Source organism: Loxodonta africana, chromosome 12 (assembly GCF_030014295.1).
Source record: "Loxodonta africana isolate mLoxAfr1 chromosome 12, mLoxAfr1.hap2, whole genome shotgun sequence".
NCBI lineage: Eukaryota > Metazoa > Chordata > Mammalia > Proboscidea > Elephantidae > Loxodonta > Loxodonta africana.
The window spans coordinates 17,999,269-18,017,280 of NC_087353.1; the positions used below are offsets into that span (position 1 = coordinate 17,999,269).

The 18,012-nt window shown below is 43.8% G+C and overlaps 1 long non-coding RNA gene across 1 annotated transcript in view; it reads right to left on the minus strand.

The window, feature by feature from the left end:
• The window catches only part of LOC135232928 (uncharacterized), a 375,578-nt gene that overhangs the window by 262,872 nt on the left and 94,694 nt on the right, over positions 1-18,012 (minus strand). Inside the window, exon 3 of the long non-coding RNA XR_010323549.1 lies at positions 2,165-2,226. This is a non-coding gene — a long non-coding RNA (uncharacterized LOC135232928). The remainder of the gene's footprint in view (positions 1-2,164; positions 2,227-18,012) is intronic.

Consider the following 18,012-nt stretch of genomic DNA (forward strand, 5'->3'; position numbering starts at 1 on the left):
TCTTATAAATGGAAGCTGGTTCTTATAAATATTTGGTTAATTAGCTGTACCATCTGAAATAAATATTATGCTCTTGGTTTTTATGGTGTTTAACAGTTTATGAAGCAGGTTTTACATACATTAGCCAGTGACCAGTGACAAGTGCTGAATAAAAGTTTATTGAATTGAATTAAGTTATCCAAATGTATTTTTACAATAGCCTGTGAGGATGGCGGAAACCCTGGCAGCATAGTGGTTAAGAGCTACGTCTGCTAACCAAAAGGTCAGCAGTTCGAATCCACCAGGTGCTCCCTGGAAACCCTATGGGGCTTATGAGTCAGAATCAACTCTATGGCAATGGGTTTGGTTTTTTTGACTGTAAATAAAAGGGGAAGGGGGCATGAGATTAGGTGCTGTTGAGTCGGTTCCGGCTCATAGTGACCCTATAGGACGGAGTAGAACCGCTCCATAGCGTTTCCAAGGAACAGATGGTGGATTTGAACTGCTGACCTTTTAGTTAGCAGCCGAGCTAATCAGTGAATTTGGCCGAACTGGTTTCCACTCAATTTACCTGTAAACTGAGCTTCGAAAAGGAAGAGAAATTGAGCTGCCTTGTTCAGTAACTGGACATGATGCTTTACCTCTCTGTGCTTCAGGTTCCCTCAAAAGAGAGGGACCAGATTACCTAACTATTTTTTAACCTTTATTAAACCACACCATCTTTTGACTTGCAAAAAATGTTGATACGTAATTGGAACCACTCTGTCTTCTCATCCCAACCAAGCAAAATTGGTCTCCTTTTGCTTTGTTTTTCCTTCTTTTCATTTTAAACGATTATTTAATTTTTGCTTTGAATGGGTGGTACATTTATGTGGTTCCCAAACTTTGAGAAGTCTGGCTACAACCCTGTATCTGATCACCACCTCATCCCCACACTTGTAATTACTTTTCCCTCATTGTCTATAATTTTTATGGTGAAAATAATAGGATTTTTCTTGATTTTCCAAATTTCAAATTAGATAACAGTGCATACTTCTTCAAATACTCTCTGACCGTCCCTGCTCTTCTTGGCCCCACTCAGAAAGCATTTTCCTCCCTTCTCAGAATCCTTAAAGAAGACATAGAAGGTCTGTAGTAGGAATCAACTCAACGGCAACGGGTTTTGGTTTTATAGGTCTAAGAAGGATCCCTGGTGGTGCAGTGGTTAAGAGCCTAGCTGCTAACCAAAAGGTAGGCAGTTCGAACTCACCAGCTGCTCCACAGGATAAAAGACTTGGCAATCTGCTCCTGTAAAGATTACAGCCTGGGAAGCCCTATGGGGAAGTTCTACTCTGTCCTGCAGAGTCACTGTGATTCGAATTGACTCAAAGGCACATGACAACATAGGTCTAAGGTCCTGTTTAGAACTAAGTCACAGGTTAACTATGATAGGGAGCCAGGTTTCAGCTGCTATAAATAATAATAATAATAATGTTTTAACTGTCAAAGTTTCTTAGCAGGGAAATTGCTATTTGGCGAATGAGTGCCTCATCCTTAGAAGTATTCAAGGAGATGCTATCTCAAATGTTGTAGAGATTTCCGAAGTTGAAATTCATTCTTTCATTCATTCGTTTATTCAACAAACATACATAACACCGCCTATGTGCCGAGCAATGTGTTGGGGACTGCTTAATGAAAATTGGATAATAAATCATTCCTGCCCTCAGGAAGTTTACAGTCTGATAGAGAATACCTTCGGATCCAGGGCCTCATGTACAGCTGTGCGGGTTTTGCAATACACAGATTACCCAGCTGTGCATGGAGGCCCTGAGCTGGTTAACCAATTAGCCAGGCATTGGATAGAAGGGTCAGTGGGAGGGTGGGGACAGAGAGTAGAATATAATGGGAATAGCTTCCTAGAGCAGAGGGCACTTTGCTGAACACTGAGAGACAGGCTCTTCTCACCCATGCTCCTGAGTGGCCTCCTGACTATCAGGTGTCACAATGGTGTGATTGATACATTCTCGGAATGGAGTGGTGCTATGGAATTCTGGGACTGATAAGAACTGGGAAGGAATCAAGGCACCTGGGCTCTGCCTCTAACTGACTGTTCTACCGTGGACAGCCATTCAGCCTCCCTTCCACAGTATTCCCCATTTCATTTGTACAACAAGGAAAGAGCTCTGGTCCATTCAAAAATACTTACAGGGCTCTAAAGATCCCCATCAAAGTCCAGTCCTCAGCTAGTGGCCCATTACTCAGAGTCCGCTGAAACAGAAAAAGCAATCATTCTATGAGGGTGTCTCCAAAGACACGTGAAGTTATCTATGTAAAGAACCTGTAAAGCTAAAGCAGAGAAATGTCTAATCGCCTCTGGGTGGTGGTTATTATTAATAAAGAGACCAGCCCTCTCCTCCAGATTCCCTCAATGATCCTAGCAGCCTAGTGGGAATGATAATGACGCTGAGGCATCAAATAATAGCAATTAATACCTTCTAAAACCCTGGGGGCGTAGTGGTTAAGTGCTGTGGCTGCTAACCAAAGGGTCCGCAGTTCCAATCCACCAGGTGCTCCTTGGAAACTCTATGGGGCAGTTCTACTCTGTCCTATATGGTCACTATGAGTCGGAATCGACTAGGCGGCACTGGGTTTAAATGATTACTCATATGCAGTTGTGTGATCTGTGCATAGCAAAACCTGCACAGCTGTACATGAGGCCCTGGATCCAAATGTATTCTCTATCAGACTGTAAACTTCCTGAGAACAGTAATGTTTTATTATCCAACTTTCATTAAGCAGTCTCCAACACCTTGCTAGGCTCGGCTGCTAACTAAAAGGTCATCAGTTCAAATCCACCAGCCACTCCTTGGAAACCCTATAGAGCAGTTGTACTCTGTCCTATAGGTTCGCTATGAGTCTGAACCGACTCAACAGCACCTAACAATAACAACAAATGATTCTCAGAAGTATCACAGGGGAGCAGTCCATTATGCCTCCCCTTGCTTACCTTTGAACCCATATACATGTGGGTCCATTTTGATACTCTCTATTATGGTATGACTCAAAATGAGAAGAAACAACTGCAGACATCTATTAATAACCAGAAAGTGAAATGTACAAGGTATGAATTTAGAAGAATTGGAAATCACCAAAAATGAAATGGAACATGTAAAGATTGACATCCGAGGCATTAGTAAGCTGAAATGGACAGGTATTGTTCATTTTGAATCAGACAATCACGTGGTCTACTATGCTGGGAAATACAACTTCCTGGCATAGTAGGAATGGCTTTGCGTTCGTCATCAAAAAGAACATTTCAAGATCTGTCCTGAAGTACAATGCTGTCAGTGATAGGATAACGTCCATATGCCTACTAGGAAGACCGGTTAATACAATATTATTCAAATTTATGCACCAACCAGTAAAACCAAAGATGAAGAAATTGAAGATTTTTACCAATTTCTGCAGTCTGGAATTGATCGAACATGCAATCAGAATTCACTGATAATTACCAGTGATTGGAATTCGAAAGTTGGGGGCAAAGAAGAAGAATCGGTAGTTGGAAAATATGGCCTTGGGGATAGGAACGATGCCACAGATCGCATGATTGAATTTTGCAAGACCAATGACTTCTTCTTTGCAAATGCCTTATTTCATCAACATAAACAGGGACTATACACATGGACCTCACCAGATGGAACACACAGGAATCAAATTGACTATATCAACGGAAAGACGTTCTGGAAAAGCTCAATATCATCAGTCAGAACAAGGCCAGGGGCCGAATATGGATAGACCAACAATTATTCATATGCAAGTTCAAGTTGAAATTGAAGAAAATTAGAACAAGTCCACCGGAGCCAAAGTACAACCTTGAGTATATCCCACCTGAATTTACAGACCATCTCAAGAATAGATTTGATGCCTTGAAAACTAATGACCAAAGACCAGACGAATTGTGGAACGACATCAAGGATATCACACATGGAGAAAACAAGAGGTCATTAAAAAGACAGGAAAGAAAGAAAAGACCTAAGTGGATGTCAAAAGAGACTCTGAAACTTGCTTTCGAATGTTAAGCAGCTAAAGCAAAAGGAAAAAATGATGAGGTAAAAGAGCTGAACAGAGGATTTCGAAGGGCAGCTCGAGAAGACAAAGTATTATGATGACGTGTGCAATGACCTGGAGATAGAAAACCAAAAGGGAAGAACACGCTCAGCATTTCTCAAACAGAAAGAACTAAAGAAAAAATTCATGCCTCAAGTTGCAATACTAAAGGATTCTACAGGGAAAATATTAAACGACACAGGAAGCATGAAAAGAAGATGGAAGGAATACACAGAGTCACTATACCAAAAAGAATTGGTCGATAGTCAACCATTTCAGGAGGTACCATGCTCAGGAACAGATGGTACTGAAGGAAGAAGTCCAAGCTGCACTGAAGGCATTGGCAAAAAAGAAGTCTCCAGGAATTGATCGAATACCAATTGAGATGTTTCAACAAATGGATGCAGCGCTGGAGGTGCTCACCCATCTATGCCAAGAAATTTGGAAAAAAGCTACCTGGCCAACTGACTGGAAGAGATCCATATTTATGCCTATTCTCAAGAATGGTGATCCACCTAATTGAGGAAATTATCGAACAATATCATTAATATCTCATGCAAGCAAAATTTTGCTCAAGATCATTCAAAAGCGGTTACAGGCAGTATACCAACAGGGAACTGCCAGAAATTCAAGCTGGATTTATAAGAGGACATGGAACCAGGGATATCATTGCTGATGCCAGATGAATCTTGGCTGAAAGCAGAGAATACCACAAAGATGTTTACCTGTGTTTTATTGACTATGCTAAGGCATTTGACTGTGTGGATCATAACAAATTATGGATAACATTTCGGAGAATGGGGATTCCAGAACACTTAATTGTGCTCATGAGGAATCTGTACATGGATCAAGAGGCGGTTGTTCAAACAGAACAGGGGGATACCGAATGGTTTATAGTCAGGAAAGGCGTTTGTCAGGGTTGTATCCTTTCACCATACCTATTAAATCTGTATGCTGAGCAAATAATCCGAGAAGCTGGACTATGTGAAGAAGAATGAGGCATCTGGATTGGAGGAAGACTCACTATTAACAACTTGCGTTATGCAGATGACACAAACTTGCTTGCTGAAAGTGAAGAGAGCTTGAAGCACTTACTGATGAAGATCAAAGACCACGGCCTTCAGTATGGATTGTGCCTCAACATAAAGAAAACAAAAATTCTCACGACTGGACCAATAAGCAACATCATGACAAATGGAGAAAAGACTGAGGTTGTGAAGGATCTCCTTTTAATTGAATCCACAATCAACACCCAGGAAGCAGGAGTCAAGAAATCAAAAGATGCGTTGCAAATCTGCTGCAAAAGACCTCTTTAAAGTGTTGAAAAGCAAAGATGTCACCTTGAGGACTAAGGTGTGCCTGACCCAAGCCATGGTGTTTTCAATCACCTCATATGCATGTGAAAGCTGGACATTGAATAAGGGAGACCAGAGAAGAATTGATGCCTTGAATTGTGATGTTGGTGAAGAATATTGAATATACCATGGATTGTCAAAAGAATGAACAAATCTGTCTTGGAAAAAGTACAACCAGAATGCTCCTTAGAAGCAACGATGGTGAGACTACGTCTTAGATACTTTAGACATGTTATCAGCAGGGATCAGTCCCTGGAGAAGGACATCATGCTTGGTAAAATCGAGGGTCATCAAAAAAGAGGAAGACCCTCAATGAGATGGATTGACAGTGGCTCCAACAATGGGCTCAAGCATACCAACAATTGCGAGGGTGGTGCAGGACCACGCAGTGTTTTGTTCTGTTATGCATGGGGTCACTATGAGAACTGACTTGACAGCACCTCACAACAACAACATTATGGAGCCCAGGTGGCACACTGGTTAAGAGTTAAGGCTGTCTTCACAAGAACAGATACATGCACATCCATGTTCATCGCAGCACTGTTTACAATAGCTGAAAGTTGGAAGCAACCATCAATGGATGAATGGTTAAATAACTTATGGTATATTCACACGATGATGGTATATTCACTACCAATGATTAATAACAACGGTGAATCTGTGAAACATCACATAACATGGAGGAATCTGGAAGGCATCATGCTAAGTGAAATTAGTCAATTGCAAAAGGACAAATATTGTATGAGACCACTATTATAAGAACTCCAGGTAAAGCTTAAACACAGAAGAAAGTATTCTTTGATGGTTATGAGGGTGGGGAGGGAGGGAGAGGGATATTCACTAACTAGATAGCAGACAAAAATTTTTTTAGGTGAAGGGAAGGGTACCACATAACACAGGGATAGTCAGTACAACTGGACTAAACCAAAAGCAAAGAAATTTCCCCAATACAACCAAAAGCTTCCAAGGCCAAAGTAGCAGGGACAGGGGTCTGGGGACCATGGTTTCAGGGGACATCTAGGTCAACTGGCATAACAAAATGTATTAAGAAAACAGACTGCATTCCACTTTGGTGAGAGGTGTCTGGGGTCTTAAACACTACCAAACGGCCATCAAAGCTGCATCGATTGGTCTCAACCCACCTGGAGCAAAGGAGAATGAGGAACACCAAAGACACAAGGTAAATATAAGCCCAAGAGACAGAAAGGGCCACATAAACCAGAGACTCCATCAGCCTGAGACCCAAAGAACTAGATGGTGCCTGGCTACCACCGATCACTGCCCTGACAGGGAACACAACAGAGAATCCCTGATGGAGCAGGAGAACAGTGGGATGCAGATCTTAAATTCTTGTAAAAAGACCAGGCTTAATGGTCTGAGACTGGAGGGACACTGGCAGTCATGGTCCCTGGACCCTTTGATAGCCCAAAATTGGAACCATTCCCAAAACCAACACTACAGACAGGGATTGGCCTGGACTATAAGTGACAACGATGCTGGTGAGGAGTGAACTTCGTGGCTCAGGTAGACACATGAGACTATGTGGGTGACTCCTGTCTGGTGGCAAGACGAGAAGGAAGAGGGGGACAGGAGCTGGTTGAATGGACACAGGGAATATGCGATGGAGAGGAGGAACATGCTGTTTCATTAAGGGGAGAGCAGCCGGGAGTGCACAGTGGGGTGTGTATGGCTTTTTGTATGAGAGACTGACCTGATTTGTAAACTTTCACCTAAAGCACAATAAAAAAAAAAAAAAAAAGTTACGGCTTTTAACCAAAAGGTCAGCAGTTATTATAAATATTTTAATGCCCTTGAACAATAATTCCAATGACTTTATCAATTCTTTGTCAATTTTGATTAATTGACTTTTTCCCTCATTACTGGTCATATTTTCCTGCTTTTTTGTATGCCTGGTAATTTTTGTTTGATGCCACACATTGCAAATTTTCACTTGTTTAGTGCACAATATTTTTACAATCCTATAACTATTCTTAAGCTTTGTTCTGGGATGCAGTTAAGTTACTTGGAAACTGTCTGATCCTTTTGTGTCTTGCTTTTAAGATTTGTTAGGTGAGAGCAGTTCTCAGTCAACAGCTAATTATTCCCCATTGCTGAAGCAAGAGCCTCTGTCTACTCTACCAAATGTCCTGTGAATCTTGGGGTTTTCCAGTCTGGCTGAGGGAATATACTTGACCTTTGTGCTGTTGTCCTCATGTGCAGTATATTCTCAGGCACTATGCCTGGCCCTGTGTGAGCACTGGGCACTGCTATCTCTAAGCCTGTGGGTGGTTCTCTCCCCAGTCTAGGGAAGTTTCCTCACATGCAGGTGCTCAATATTCAGCAGGATACTCAAGGGTAGCCTTCTATGGAGCTCCAGAATTCTCTATGTTCTACAGACTCTAGCTACTTTGGTCTCCTTCTCCTCAACGCAAAGAGTCTATCAGGCTCTGCCTGGCTCCCCTCTCCCTACACCATGGCTGGAAACTCCTTCAAGGGAGAAACCTGGGGCAGTTGTGAGGCTCACGCCATTTATCTCCCATCTCTCAGGAATCACTGTCCTTCATCGCCTAATTTCCAGTATCTTGCAAACCATTGTTTCATATATTTTGGCCATGTTTTAGTTGTTTCAGCTGGGAGGGAAAATCCAGTTCTGTTACTTCATCTTGGCTAGAAGCAGGATTCTTTAAATCCTACTTCTAATCCTTACTAGCTGCATGCCTTGGAGTGATCTACTTACTCTCTAAGCTCTGCTTCCTTGGGTGTAAAAGAGGGAGAATCCTACAGTACCTATCACATGGAATTTGGTGGGGATGAAATAAGATACACCCTTGCCAGGCTCACAGTAAGTGCTCAAGAAGCCATATTTATTATTATTATTATCAGTCCCCAAGCCTAAACAGTAGTAAGAAGTGGAGGGAAGATAGCATCTCTGATTTTCTTGTCTTCATTCCACAGCTCTTTCACAACATTCCAAAAACCCACTGCCTTCGAGTTGATTCTGATTCATAGCGGCCTTATAGGATAGAGTAGAACCACCCCATAGGGTTTCCAAGGCTGTAAGCTTTATGGAATCAGACTGCCACATCTTTCTCCCATGGAGTGGCTGGTGGGTTCGAACCACCGATCCTTCAGTTAGCAGCTAAGTGCTTAAATACTGTGCCACCAGGGCTCCTTTCACAGCATTAAACCAAACCAAACCTGCTGCCGTCGAGTTGATTCCAACTCATATCAAACCTATAGGACAGAGTAGAACGGTCCCATACGGTTTCTAAGAACCTGCTGGTAGACTCCAACTGCCGACACTTTGGTTAGCAGGGGTATAGATTTTGAAAAACCTCTGTAAATGAATCTAATATTCATCTCCTCTTTGAAAACCACCACATCAATGTCTCCCTCCCAGTTTTCAATATCTATAAACAATGGTCCAGATTAACGATTCCACTCAAATTTATAATAGGGAAAAATTGGAAATAATCGAGACTTCCAACAATAGGAAGTTGGTAAATAATATATATATAAATGACAGTATGATCTGTAGCCATTAAAAATGATGTTTTAGAATAATAAAAAATAGCAAGAGCTAATTAACCATGTGCCAGACACTGTTCTAGTGCTTTCCTGTTTCAACTCATTTAAGCCTCACACAACTCTACGAGGCAGGGTTTTTCAACCTCGCACTATTGACATTTTGGGATGTATAATTCTTGGTTGTGGGGAGCTGCCCTCTGTGTTGTAGAATGTTTAGCTGCATGCCTGGCCTCTACCAGGAGCCATGGTAATGCAGTGGTTAAAGTGCTCAGCTACTAACCACAAGGTCAGCAGCTCAAGCCCACCTGCCGTTCCACCGGAAAAAGATGTGGCAGTCTGCTTCTGTAAAGATTACAGCCTTGTAAACCCTATGGGACAGCTCTACTCTGTCCTAAAGAGTTGCTATGAGTCAGAATCAACTTGACAGCAATAAGTTTGGTATTTAGTTTCTGGCCTCTACCCACTAGATGCCACTAGAGCGCACACACACACACACACATACACACACCCCAGTTTAGGAACCAAAGATGTCTCCAGACTTTGCTAAACATCCCTGGGAGGATAAAATGTCCCTGGTTAAGGTAATGTTTTTATTCCCAGTTGTATAGATGACAAAACTGAGTTGCAGAGAGGTTAATTATCTTGCCTAAGTTTACACAGTTAACATACCCAGGTAGGCTGACCCTCCTCTTAGCAACCTCTACCTACCAATTCTTAGAAGAATATTTAATAACATGAAATAATGTACATGAAAGCTCTTTAAATGAAAAAGACAAGCTAACAGAGTAAATGTTCAGTATAATCCCATTTTAAAATGCACACACACACACACCTATAGATAGTGAGAGACACAGACACAAAGAAACACACACCACATATACCACAAAAATGAGCACTATCTTGGGATGGTGGGAATGCGAGTGCTTTTGTTTTCCTCTGTGTTTTTCAAAATTCCTATGAGGAACATTTGGAAACCCCGGTGGCGTAGTGGTTAAGTGCTACAGCTGCTAACCGAAAGGTCGCCAGTTCAAATCCACCAGGCGCTCCTTGGAAACCCTATTGGACAGTTCTACTCTGTCCTGTAGGGTCGCTAGGAGTTGGAGCCGACTGACAGTAGTGCATTTTTGATTGATGAGGGACATTTATTTCTTTGATAGTAAAGAGAGGGGGTACTCTCACATGGGCTACTAACATTACCCCAGCTATTTAGAGCATTGGATCCCTGGTGGTGTAGTGGTTAAGAGCTCATCTGCCAACCAAAATGTCAGCAGTTCAAATCTACCAGCCGATCCTTGGAAACCCTGGGGGCAGTTCTACTCTGTCCTATAGGGTCACTATGAGTCGGATTAGACTCAACAGCAATAGGTTTTGTTTTGTTTTATTTTATTTAGAGTATCATATTCCTCTCCTGGGTAAATGGAAAGTTTCTCACAAGCCCAAATATCTGTTCTGTACTACCATTCCCCACCCCAGGTAGCCACAGCACCTCTGCAGGGCTGCCTGTAGAAATGTGAGGCAGGCAGATTCAAGGTGTACTCACCCACCACCACCACCATCACTGCCACCACCACCGCCACCTCCACCACCTTCTCCACCACCACCTCAACTGCTACCTCCACCTCCACCACCACCTGCACCCCCACCTCTATCGCCACCTCCGCTGCCACTACCTCCACCTCCACTGCCAACGCCACCACCTCTACTGCCTCCACCGCCACCTCCACCACCTCCACCTCTACCTCCTCCATATCCACCGCCACCTCCACCACCTCCACCTCCTCCATATCCACCGCCACCTCCACCACCTCCACCTCCACCTCCTCCATATCCACCGCCACCTCCACCACCTCCACCTCCACCTTCTCCATATCCACCGCCACCTCCACCACCTCCACCTCCTCCATATCCACCACCACCTCCACCACCTCCACCTCCACCTCCTCCATATCCACCGCCACCTCCACCACCTCCACCTCCTCCATATCCACCGCCACCTCCACCACCTACCTCCACCCTCACTTCCACCTCTTCCACTTCTACCACCACCCATACCATCACCTCTGCCACCTCCACCACAACCATCACCTCCACCACCACCACCACCACCACTGTACACCTGTACATACAAAGTCTAAAACTGGGGCAATGGAAACAAGAAGCCAAATAGGAAAAAGCGGCAATGACTTAGCAGGGAACTGCATCCTGCTTTACACACTTCTTCTCAATTCATCCTTATCACAATCCCATGGGAGAAAGATGGTCAGCTGCAACACAGATTCTGAAACCAAGGCATGGAGGTTAGGCCTCTTGCCCAAAGCCCCACAGACACAATCAGGTAGAAGCAAAATTCAAATCCAGGTTTATCAGGCTGCAGAGCTGTAGTCTATCTGAGCTTATACCACACTGATCTCCATACTGAGAATTTTTCCAGAGATGCACTGGGGAGGAGAGGTGTGAAGAGCAACAGAGACAGCGCCCAGCGGCCATCCAGTCTGGATCAGGTACTGTGTTTGATATTCTATGTCTGTCATTCTATTGGGTAGGGTTAAAATCTTTATTTAGCACCTTGGTTTTTTAACATCTTTTTTTCATTTTTGAACCAGTTGTGGTTACCCTCAGTTTAAGAGTAGATTAAATGTCCTCGTGGGAGTAAACCATAGGCTATTAGGCCCCAAACTGTGCCCCCCCCATACGTGCATTCCATATTGCCCTCTTACCTATTAATCCTCCAGTAAAGAAGTGTTTGCCCCCAACAATTCCAGTGGTGGTTATAATCCATGGGTAATTCCTGATTTATGGGCAACCTTAAAAATGAGAGAGCCTCTTCTCCATGTGACAAGAGGGGCTTGAATCTCAGCTGACCTGGGTGGAAGTTTCAACCCCAATTTATTTCTCCCTTTTCTCCTCACTGCCCACTACCCACTCTCCCTGCCTCCCCATCCCAGGTGACCCATCATCTCTTAAGCTTTTCCCCAGGTCATCATATACTTGACCCCAAATTCCCACGGCCACATATTTGGAGGAGATAATAAATCTTCTCTTCCTTTTCAATAACTAAGGATGCGGATATGATTTTAAAAGCAGATTCATACCATCCACCATAATGTGTCCATGGGGAGCACGTGAAGAATGCTTCTATTTCCTGTCAGCTCCATATACGTCCCTGGTGCTGGTGTTATTCTGATCAGCGCATTCGCTAGTTGGGTCCTTAGCAAAGGAGCAAGGGAGAGCTCCTTCACTGAGCCGGGCTTCCCTTCAGTGGCGGAAGAGTCATGCAGATGTTTCCGAAATGCGTCCATTAACTTAATCATCCTCACAAGAGAACACTTCAGCTGCCAAGAGCTCAGAAGTGTCACTTGGGATTGGGAAGCCATTTTAGTTCACTGCTAAAGGCTGATATTTTCTGAAGGAAACTGCAGCCCTGGAAATGAGGTTTAAGAGATCGGCTGAAAGTGGGTCTACCAACCAAAAACACTAAGCCATTTTCGGATGGCTTGTTCTCCTTGTAAACTTTTCAAATATATCATTTGGTCCAAGGTGAAATGAGGACTTTCTCCTTGCTCTATAGCTCTAGGTAATAAAAAACATTTCCGCATTCCATGAAAACCCTTGAAAAAATACAACATAAATATATAGTTGTTATTTTTCATAATATTTTGTTGACAAAACAACATGAGATTAAAATAAGAATCCCAGACCAAAATTGCCCCCATGCCCATCACCTAATAAAATAAATGTTTTTCTTTATCCAAATTATCCATGACCATATGCATATCCAGGTTTCCCATAAATAATTTTTAAATCAGGTAAATAGCAGATCAGTGTTTTGTTTCTTCTCTCTGAGAAATGTGCTTTCTTTGGAAAGACCAAACCAAAAATTAAACCTGTTGCAGCTGAGTTGATTCCGACTCACAGCAACCCTATAGGACAGAGTAGAACTGGCCCATCGGGTTTCCAAGGAGCACCTGGTGGGTTCGAACTGGCAACGTTTTGGATAGCAGCCATGGCTCGTAACCACTACACCACCAAGTTTTCCAAGAGGGAAAAACAGGAGGTTAATACTATGAAAAGCAGAGAAAAACACAAAAGAGTATGAGTCATGAGCCGTCCTCCCTGAGGCCCAGTGCCTGAGATCAGAGTGACAGAGTCCTTGGTTGTGCTGGTTGTCACACAGGAGGAAATGCTGCTATAGGGTCCAGAATTCCAACACTGGAATCCCTTACAATTTCTTCAACACTTTGCCTTCTAAAAGATACTTTTATAAATACCACTCAAGTCCATTAGAAGTTAATTGAAGTTTCTAAGTGTGGTGCTTATTTGGGAAAATCCACCTGTCAGAATCCCTCCCTCAGATGTGCCACTTCCCGCCATATTTGCTTCAGATGAGCAATTCAGCCTGTAAGCCAATTAAAGAGGACAAGAGGTTAATATTCATCTTTCCCCAGAGAAGTTAATGAACAGCCGGAAAATATTCCAGATACTGAACACCATCTCTTACCTCACAGCTTCCCCTCTGTGCCTACTTTTGGGGACTGGAATTCCCCTGTGATCACTAGGGTCCCTGTTCTTTGGCTCAAGTCCTCTGCCGTAGTGTAGACAGCAATTTGGCAGTGAGGCTGCTGCACGAAACCCACTTACCACTCTTCTCTGTTCCCTCCTTACGCTTTAACAATGTCCCCACCATTAAAAACTCATCTTTGAGTTGATTCCAACTCATGGTGACCCTATAGGACAGAGTAGAACTGCCCCACAGGGTTTCCAAGGCTGTAATCTTTACAGAAGCAGACTGCCACATCTTTCTCCCATGGAACGGTTGGTGGGTTTGAACCGCTGACCTTTCAGTTAGCCGACCAGCGCTTAACCACTACACCATCAAGACTCCTAAAGTTCCCACAGCCCACCACAATAGCCTTGTCCAGCCTGTGTGCTCATGACTTCTTGAAAACTCTTGCTCACGTAGCTCCAACCCAGATGCCTGGCTCCATGCCCTGACTTCCAGCCCCCATCTGTGGTTGACTGCCCTTTGGTCTCTTCACTTGGCTCCATAGCCTTTCCAGCCAGGTTTTCAGCTCGCCTCATTCACCTGGTTTTTGGCATCCTCCACTTGCTCTGATGAGAAGCTAACCCATTCCAACTTCCAGGCTCTACAAAGCAGGGGGAGGAAAAAACAGGGGAGAAAGGACTGGCTCACTAACCATGCGCTATGCCCACGGCCAGTTACAGAGCATCACAGATCAAATCAGGACTCGGAGGGAAAACCCTCAAGAAAAGTGATAAACGATTAATATAGTGACTGCCAAAATTCTTACACATCCCAGAGTGTTCACCAGTAACATTTTCTGTAACCTCCCCACACTTTAGGACCTTTCTTTCTTTTTTTTTCCAGAATAATACCTGCACATGGCCAAATACATACACATACATACATACACACACACACACACACACATATTATATTTTCATATCAACTAACTTATTTGGTGGAGACAAATTCATATGTCGACATGAAGGCTCCTTACATACCCCACTATTATAAAATCATTAGCTTTACTTTTTCCTTCTCCTGCTTTTCAACAGTCACATTTGTTAAACTATATGTGTCCATAAATTATAATATTTAATAAAGAAAAGGAAATTAAATGCTTTTGATTTAATCAGAGGAAGCAAGAAGGGATGTGGCAGCATTTGTCTATATATTAAACTCCTTAAGTGTTAGCAACATCTGTTCTGCCCAAGAGAATCAAAAGGGCTGCTTTCAACATACCCGAAATATGGCCCTTCATCCTTGTTCCTGTTTCCTGATTCTTCTCCTTCTTTCTCTCATTTTCTCTTTCACCCAAAAGAAAGGGATGTTCTGGACATAAGGTCATCAGTCTACTAAGAAAACTACTTAATTGTCTTGAGACATATTTGGCAGTTGCTAAGCATTGGCCAGAGCCCTGGTGGTACAGTGGTTAAGAGCTTGGCTGCTAACCAAAAGGTCAGCAGTTTGAATCTACCAGCTGCTCCTTGGAAACCCTACAGAGTAGCTCTACTCTGCCCTATAGTGTCACTATGAGTCAGAATCAACTCAATGGCAATGGGTTTGGAACAACTGGCCATAAAGAAAAGAGTCCACCAGGCTTATTCTGGACACCTCCATCACCAAGGCTGGCCTTATAACATGCTATAGGATCATTTTCTTCCATGGGCCAATTTGTGACCAGAAAGTAAACGAATCAGGGAGTATGTGTAAGCATGACAATGGTGTGTGTGTGTGTGCATGAGGAGAGTGTGTGACCAGGTCGTGTGAGTATGTGAGCCTGTGACCATTTAGCATGAGAAGTGTCAGTGTGGCATGCGATGGGTTAGAAGGATGTGTATACAGTGATGACCTGAGCCAGATAATGGGATTGGGGTGTAGATTCCCAAATGGTTGGTTTGGTGCACAGCAGGACTAGGAGCAGCAAGAGGAAAGGTCCCCTTCTTGAGCCCTGTGTGCCCAAGCACACTGGCAGATGCATCAAGGACTAGAAAAGACCAGAAGCAATCCCCAGCCTGAGAAAGGCTGAGCTGAAGTCAAGACCAATTGATATGAAGGCTACCTGGAAAGTCAGGGTCAGAAGGACCTCGTGACCATAGGCCAAGTGCAATTGACTGGTTAGTGAGGCACAAGATGGCAAATCAAAGTCCATAATCAAGTTCCTTAATGCAAAAGTGACAGTGAAAATGGAATTCAGATCCAGCTGGCCTCTCATGAGCTGTGTAGCCCTGGATCTGTCCAACCAGCCTCTTTTAGTCTCTGCCTGTTCACCCAGAGAGTGTGGATGCTAATAAGACTTCCCTCAACGCAACAATCAAGATCAAACAAAAACATGGGGAGGAGGAGTTCAGGCAGAGAGAACAGTTTGGACAAAGGCATGGAGAATGAAATAGCCTGACATAGTTAAGGAGCTGGGGAGGACCAAGAGATACAAGAGAAGACACTGGAGAGACAAGGCCCACCACAGAGAGCCTCGGGTTCTAAACCAGGCCCTTTAACTTGGTCTATGAAATGTATTTTGGGAGAAGACGGGCAATTGGAAGGTTTAAACAGGTCAAGTGACTGGATGCAACTTGCATTGTGGAAAATTTCACTCTGGTCTTTTTTTTTTTTTTTTTTTCTAGATGTAGGGGTGGGATTGGATTCAGTGAGGCTTGACACAGGGAGACCACTTAGGAATCTGTTGCATCAATTGAGACAATATACAATGATGACCTAAGCCTGACTGAGTGGTAGGGGTGGAAATGGAAAATGGGCCAGAGAGCAGAAAAGTCACAGGGTATATATAAATAAGACTGGGTCACCGGCAGGATGTCAGGGTTTAATGAGGAGGCCCCTAAGAGGACTCTCTGGTCTCTAGTTTGGAAGACTATAAAGACTGTGGTGTCATTTCCAAGATACAGAAGGTATCACCTCTAAGAACAACTCAATCCTCCAGGAAATATTGTTCCTACCACTTCCTGGCAGCGTTTTGAGGAGCTCATCTTGGTTTTCTGGCCACTGCTTTCAGCACTGTGAGGTAAAGCAGGGTTGAGGAGGTATCAGATGCATAGGGGTGAGCAGGTGGTAGAGAAACATCCTGCCCACTACCTCTGTGGAGATAAAAACACAGAGAAGGACTGCACCCCTTGCCTCCTAGGTGGCTGTGAGGACAGGTTGAGGGGAGGGTCGGGTTTGAAGGGTCCATAATTAGGCCTCAAGTGCTCCCTGAGGCAGACCACGTGGGAAGAGCCAGGGTTCAAGTCCCCACAGGTCATGGAGAAGGCTTGGACTCAAAAGCTGGACAAACAGAAAGTTCAAAAGTCAAGGCAGGATCAGAGATAGGTGCACATGGAACCAAGAGTCCAGAATCAGGGAAGAGCCAGTCAATAAAAATACAGACGGATCTGGAGCAGTAGCCCCCAAGCCACTTGGAGCCCCTGCCTTCCTACCTTGAAGCAGACACCATACTTAAAGGAAGAAATCAAAGGGGCAGGGGTAACTTCTGTTTATCCAAGTGAGAAACTGTCTTTCTCACTCAAGTCTGCGGGAATCCCATCTGAGCCAAACTGAGAAGCCAAAAATCCTCAGGGCCAGCACTCTCCTGGCAGGGTCTACCCATCCTACACACACCTCTCAACAGAGATCTAGAATATGGGGCCTTCTCAACTGTCAAAGCCAACGTCAATAACCAAACAAAACGCTATTTTCACAGGTTTCCACAGCAAACAGGGTAAGACAGCTGTTTGTTATTATTAACTTGCCCAAAAAACCCCTTGCTTTCTGACAAAAAGGTTCCCCTCAAGCTGGATTCTTTTTGAACCCCACAGATCTCCTCTAAACCCACGAAATGTGGGCCCTCTCGCAGATCGAGCTCCGCATCACTTGAGTGAAGGTGTTGACGTGATGGTGACGGCAATTGTGGGAGGACTGGTTTCCCACTTCTGATACACAGAACACAAACACACTCGTGGGTCAAATAAGCCCTCGTGTCCGCTTAATTTGAAATGACTTGACAGAATCCTCTAGTCCCCAAACACTCTTATGACAGCAGTGGATTCTCATTCAAGGTCTTGGGTCTTTATTTTTCCTTGGGAGCTGGAGGGCACCTCCTCGTAGACGGGTCCACTGCCCATCATGTGCTGGGTTAACCATCTTCCCTTGGACAATGCTGTGGCTATACAAACCCAGGTGCTCAACTGCGGAACTGGACACAGAGTGTCACACTCAGAAACTCCCCAGACCCACAACTGTAGTGATCATTAACCACCTACACCCAGTGTGGGGTAAAGGGAAAGAGGTAGAGGTACGGCTGCTTGCAACTTTGGAGTTAAAATAAAATGGGAAGAATCTTCCAGCCCTGGACAGAATAACCCTCTTTCTTATTTTTAACTTGAAAATTCTCTCGTACCTCTCTGTGCACACTAAACACGTTTCAATTCAGAGACATGAACATCAGTCCTTCTAGTGGCCTCATAGATTCTGTTTGCTCAAAGATAATTTTTGAAACCTTGTTTTCTGGGCAAGAGAATGGGATGAAGATGAAATATGCAGACAATTTGA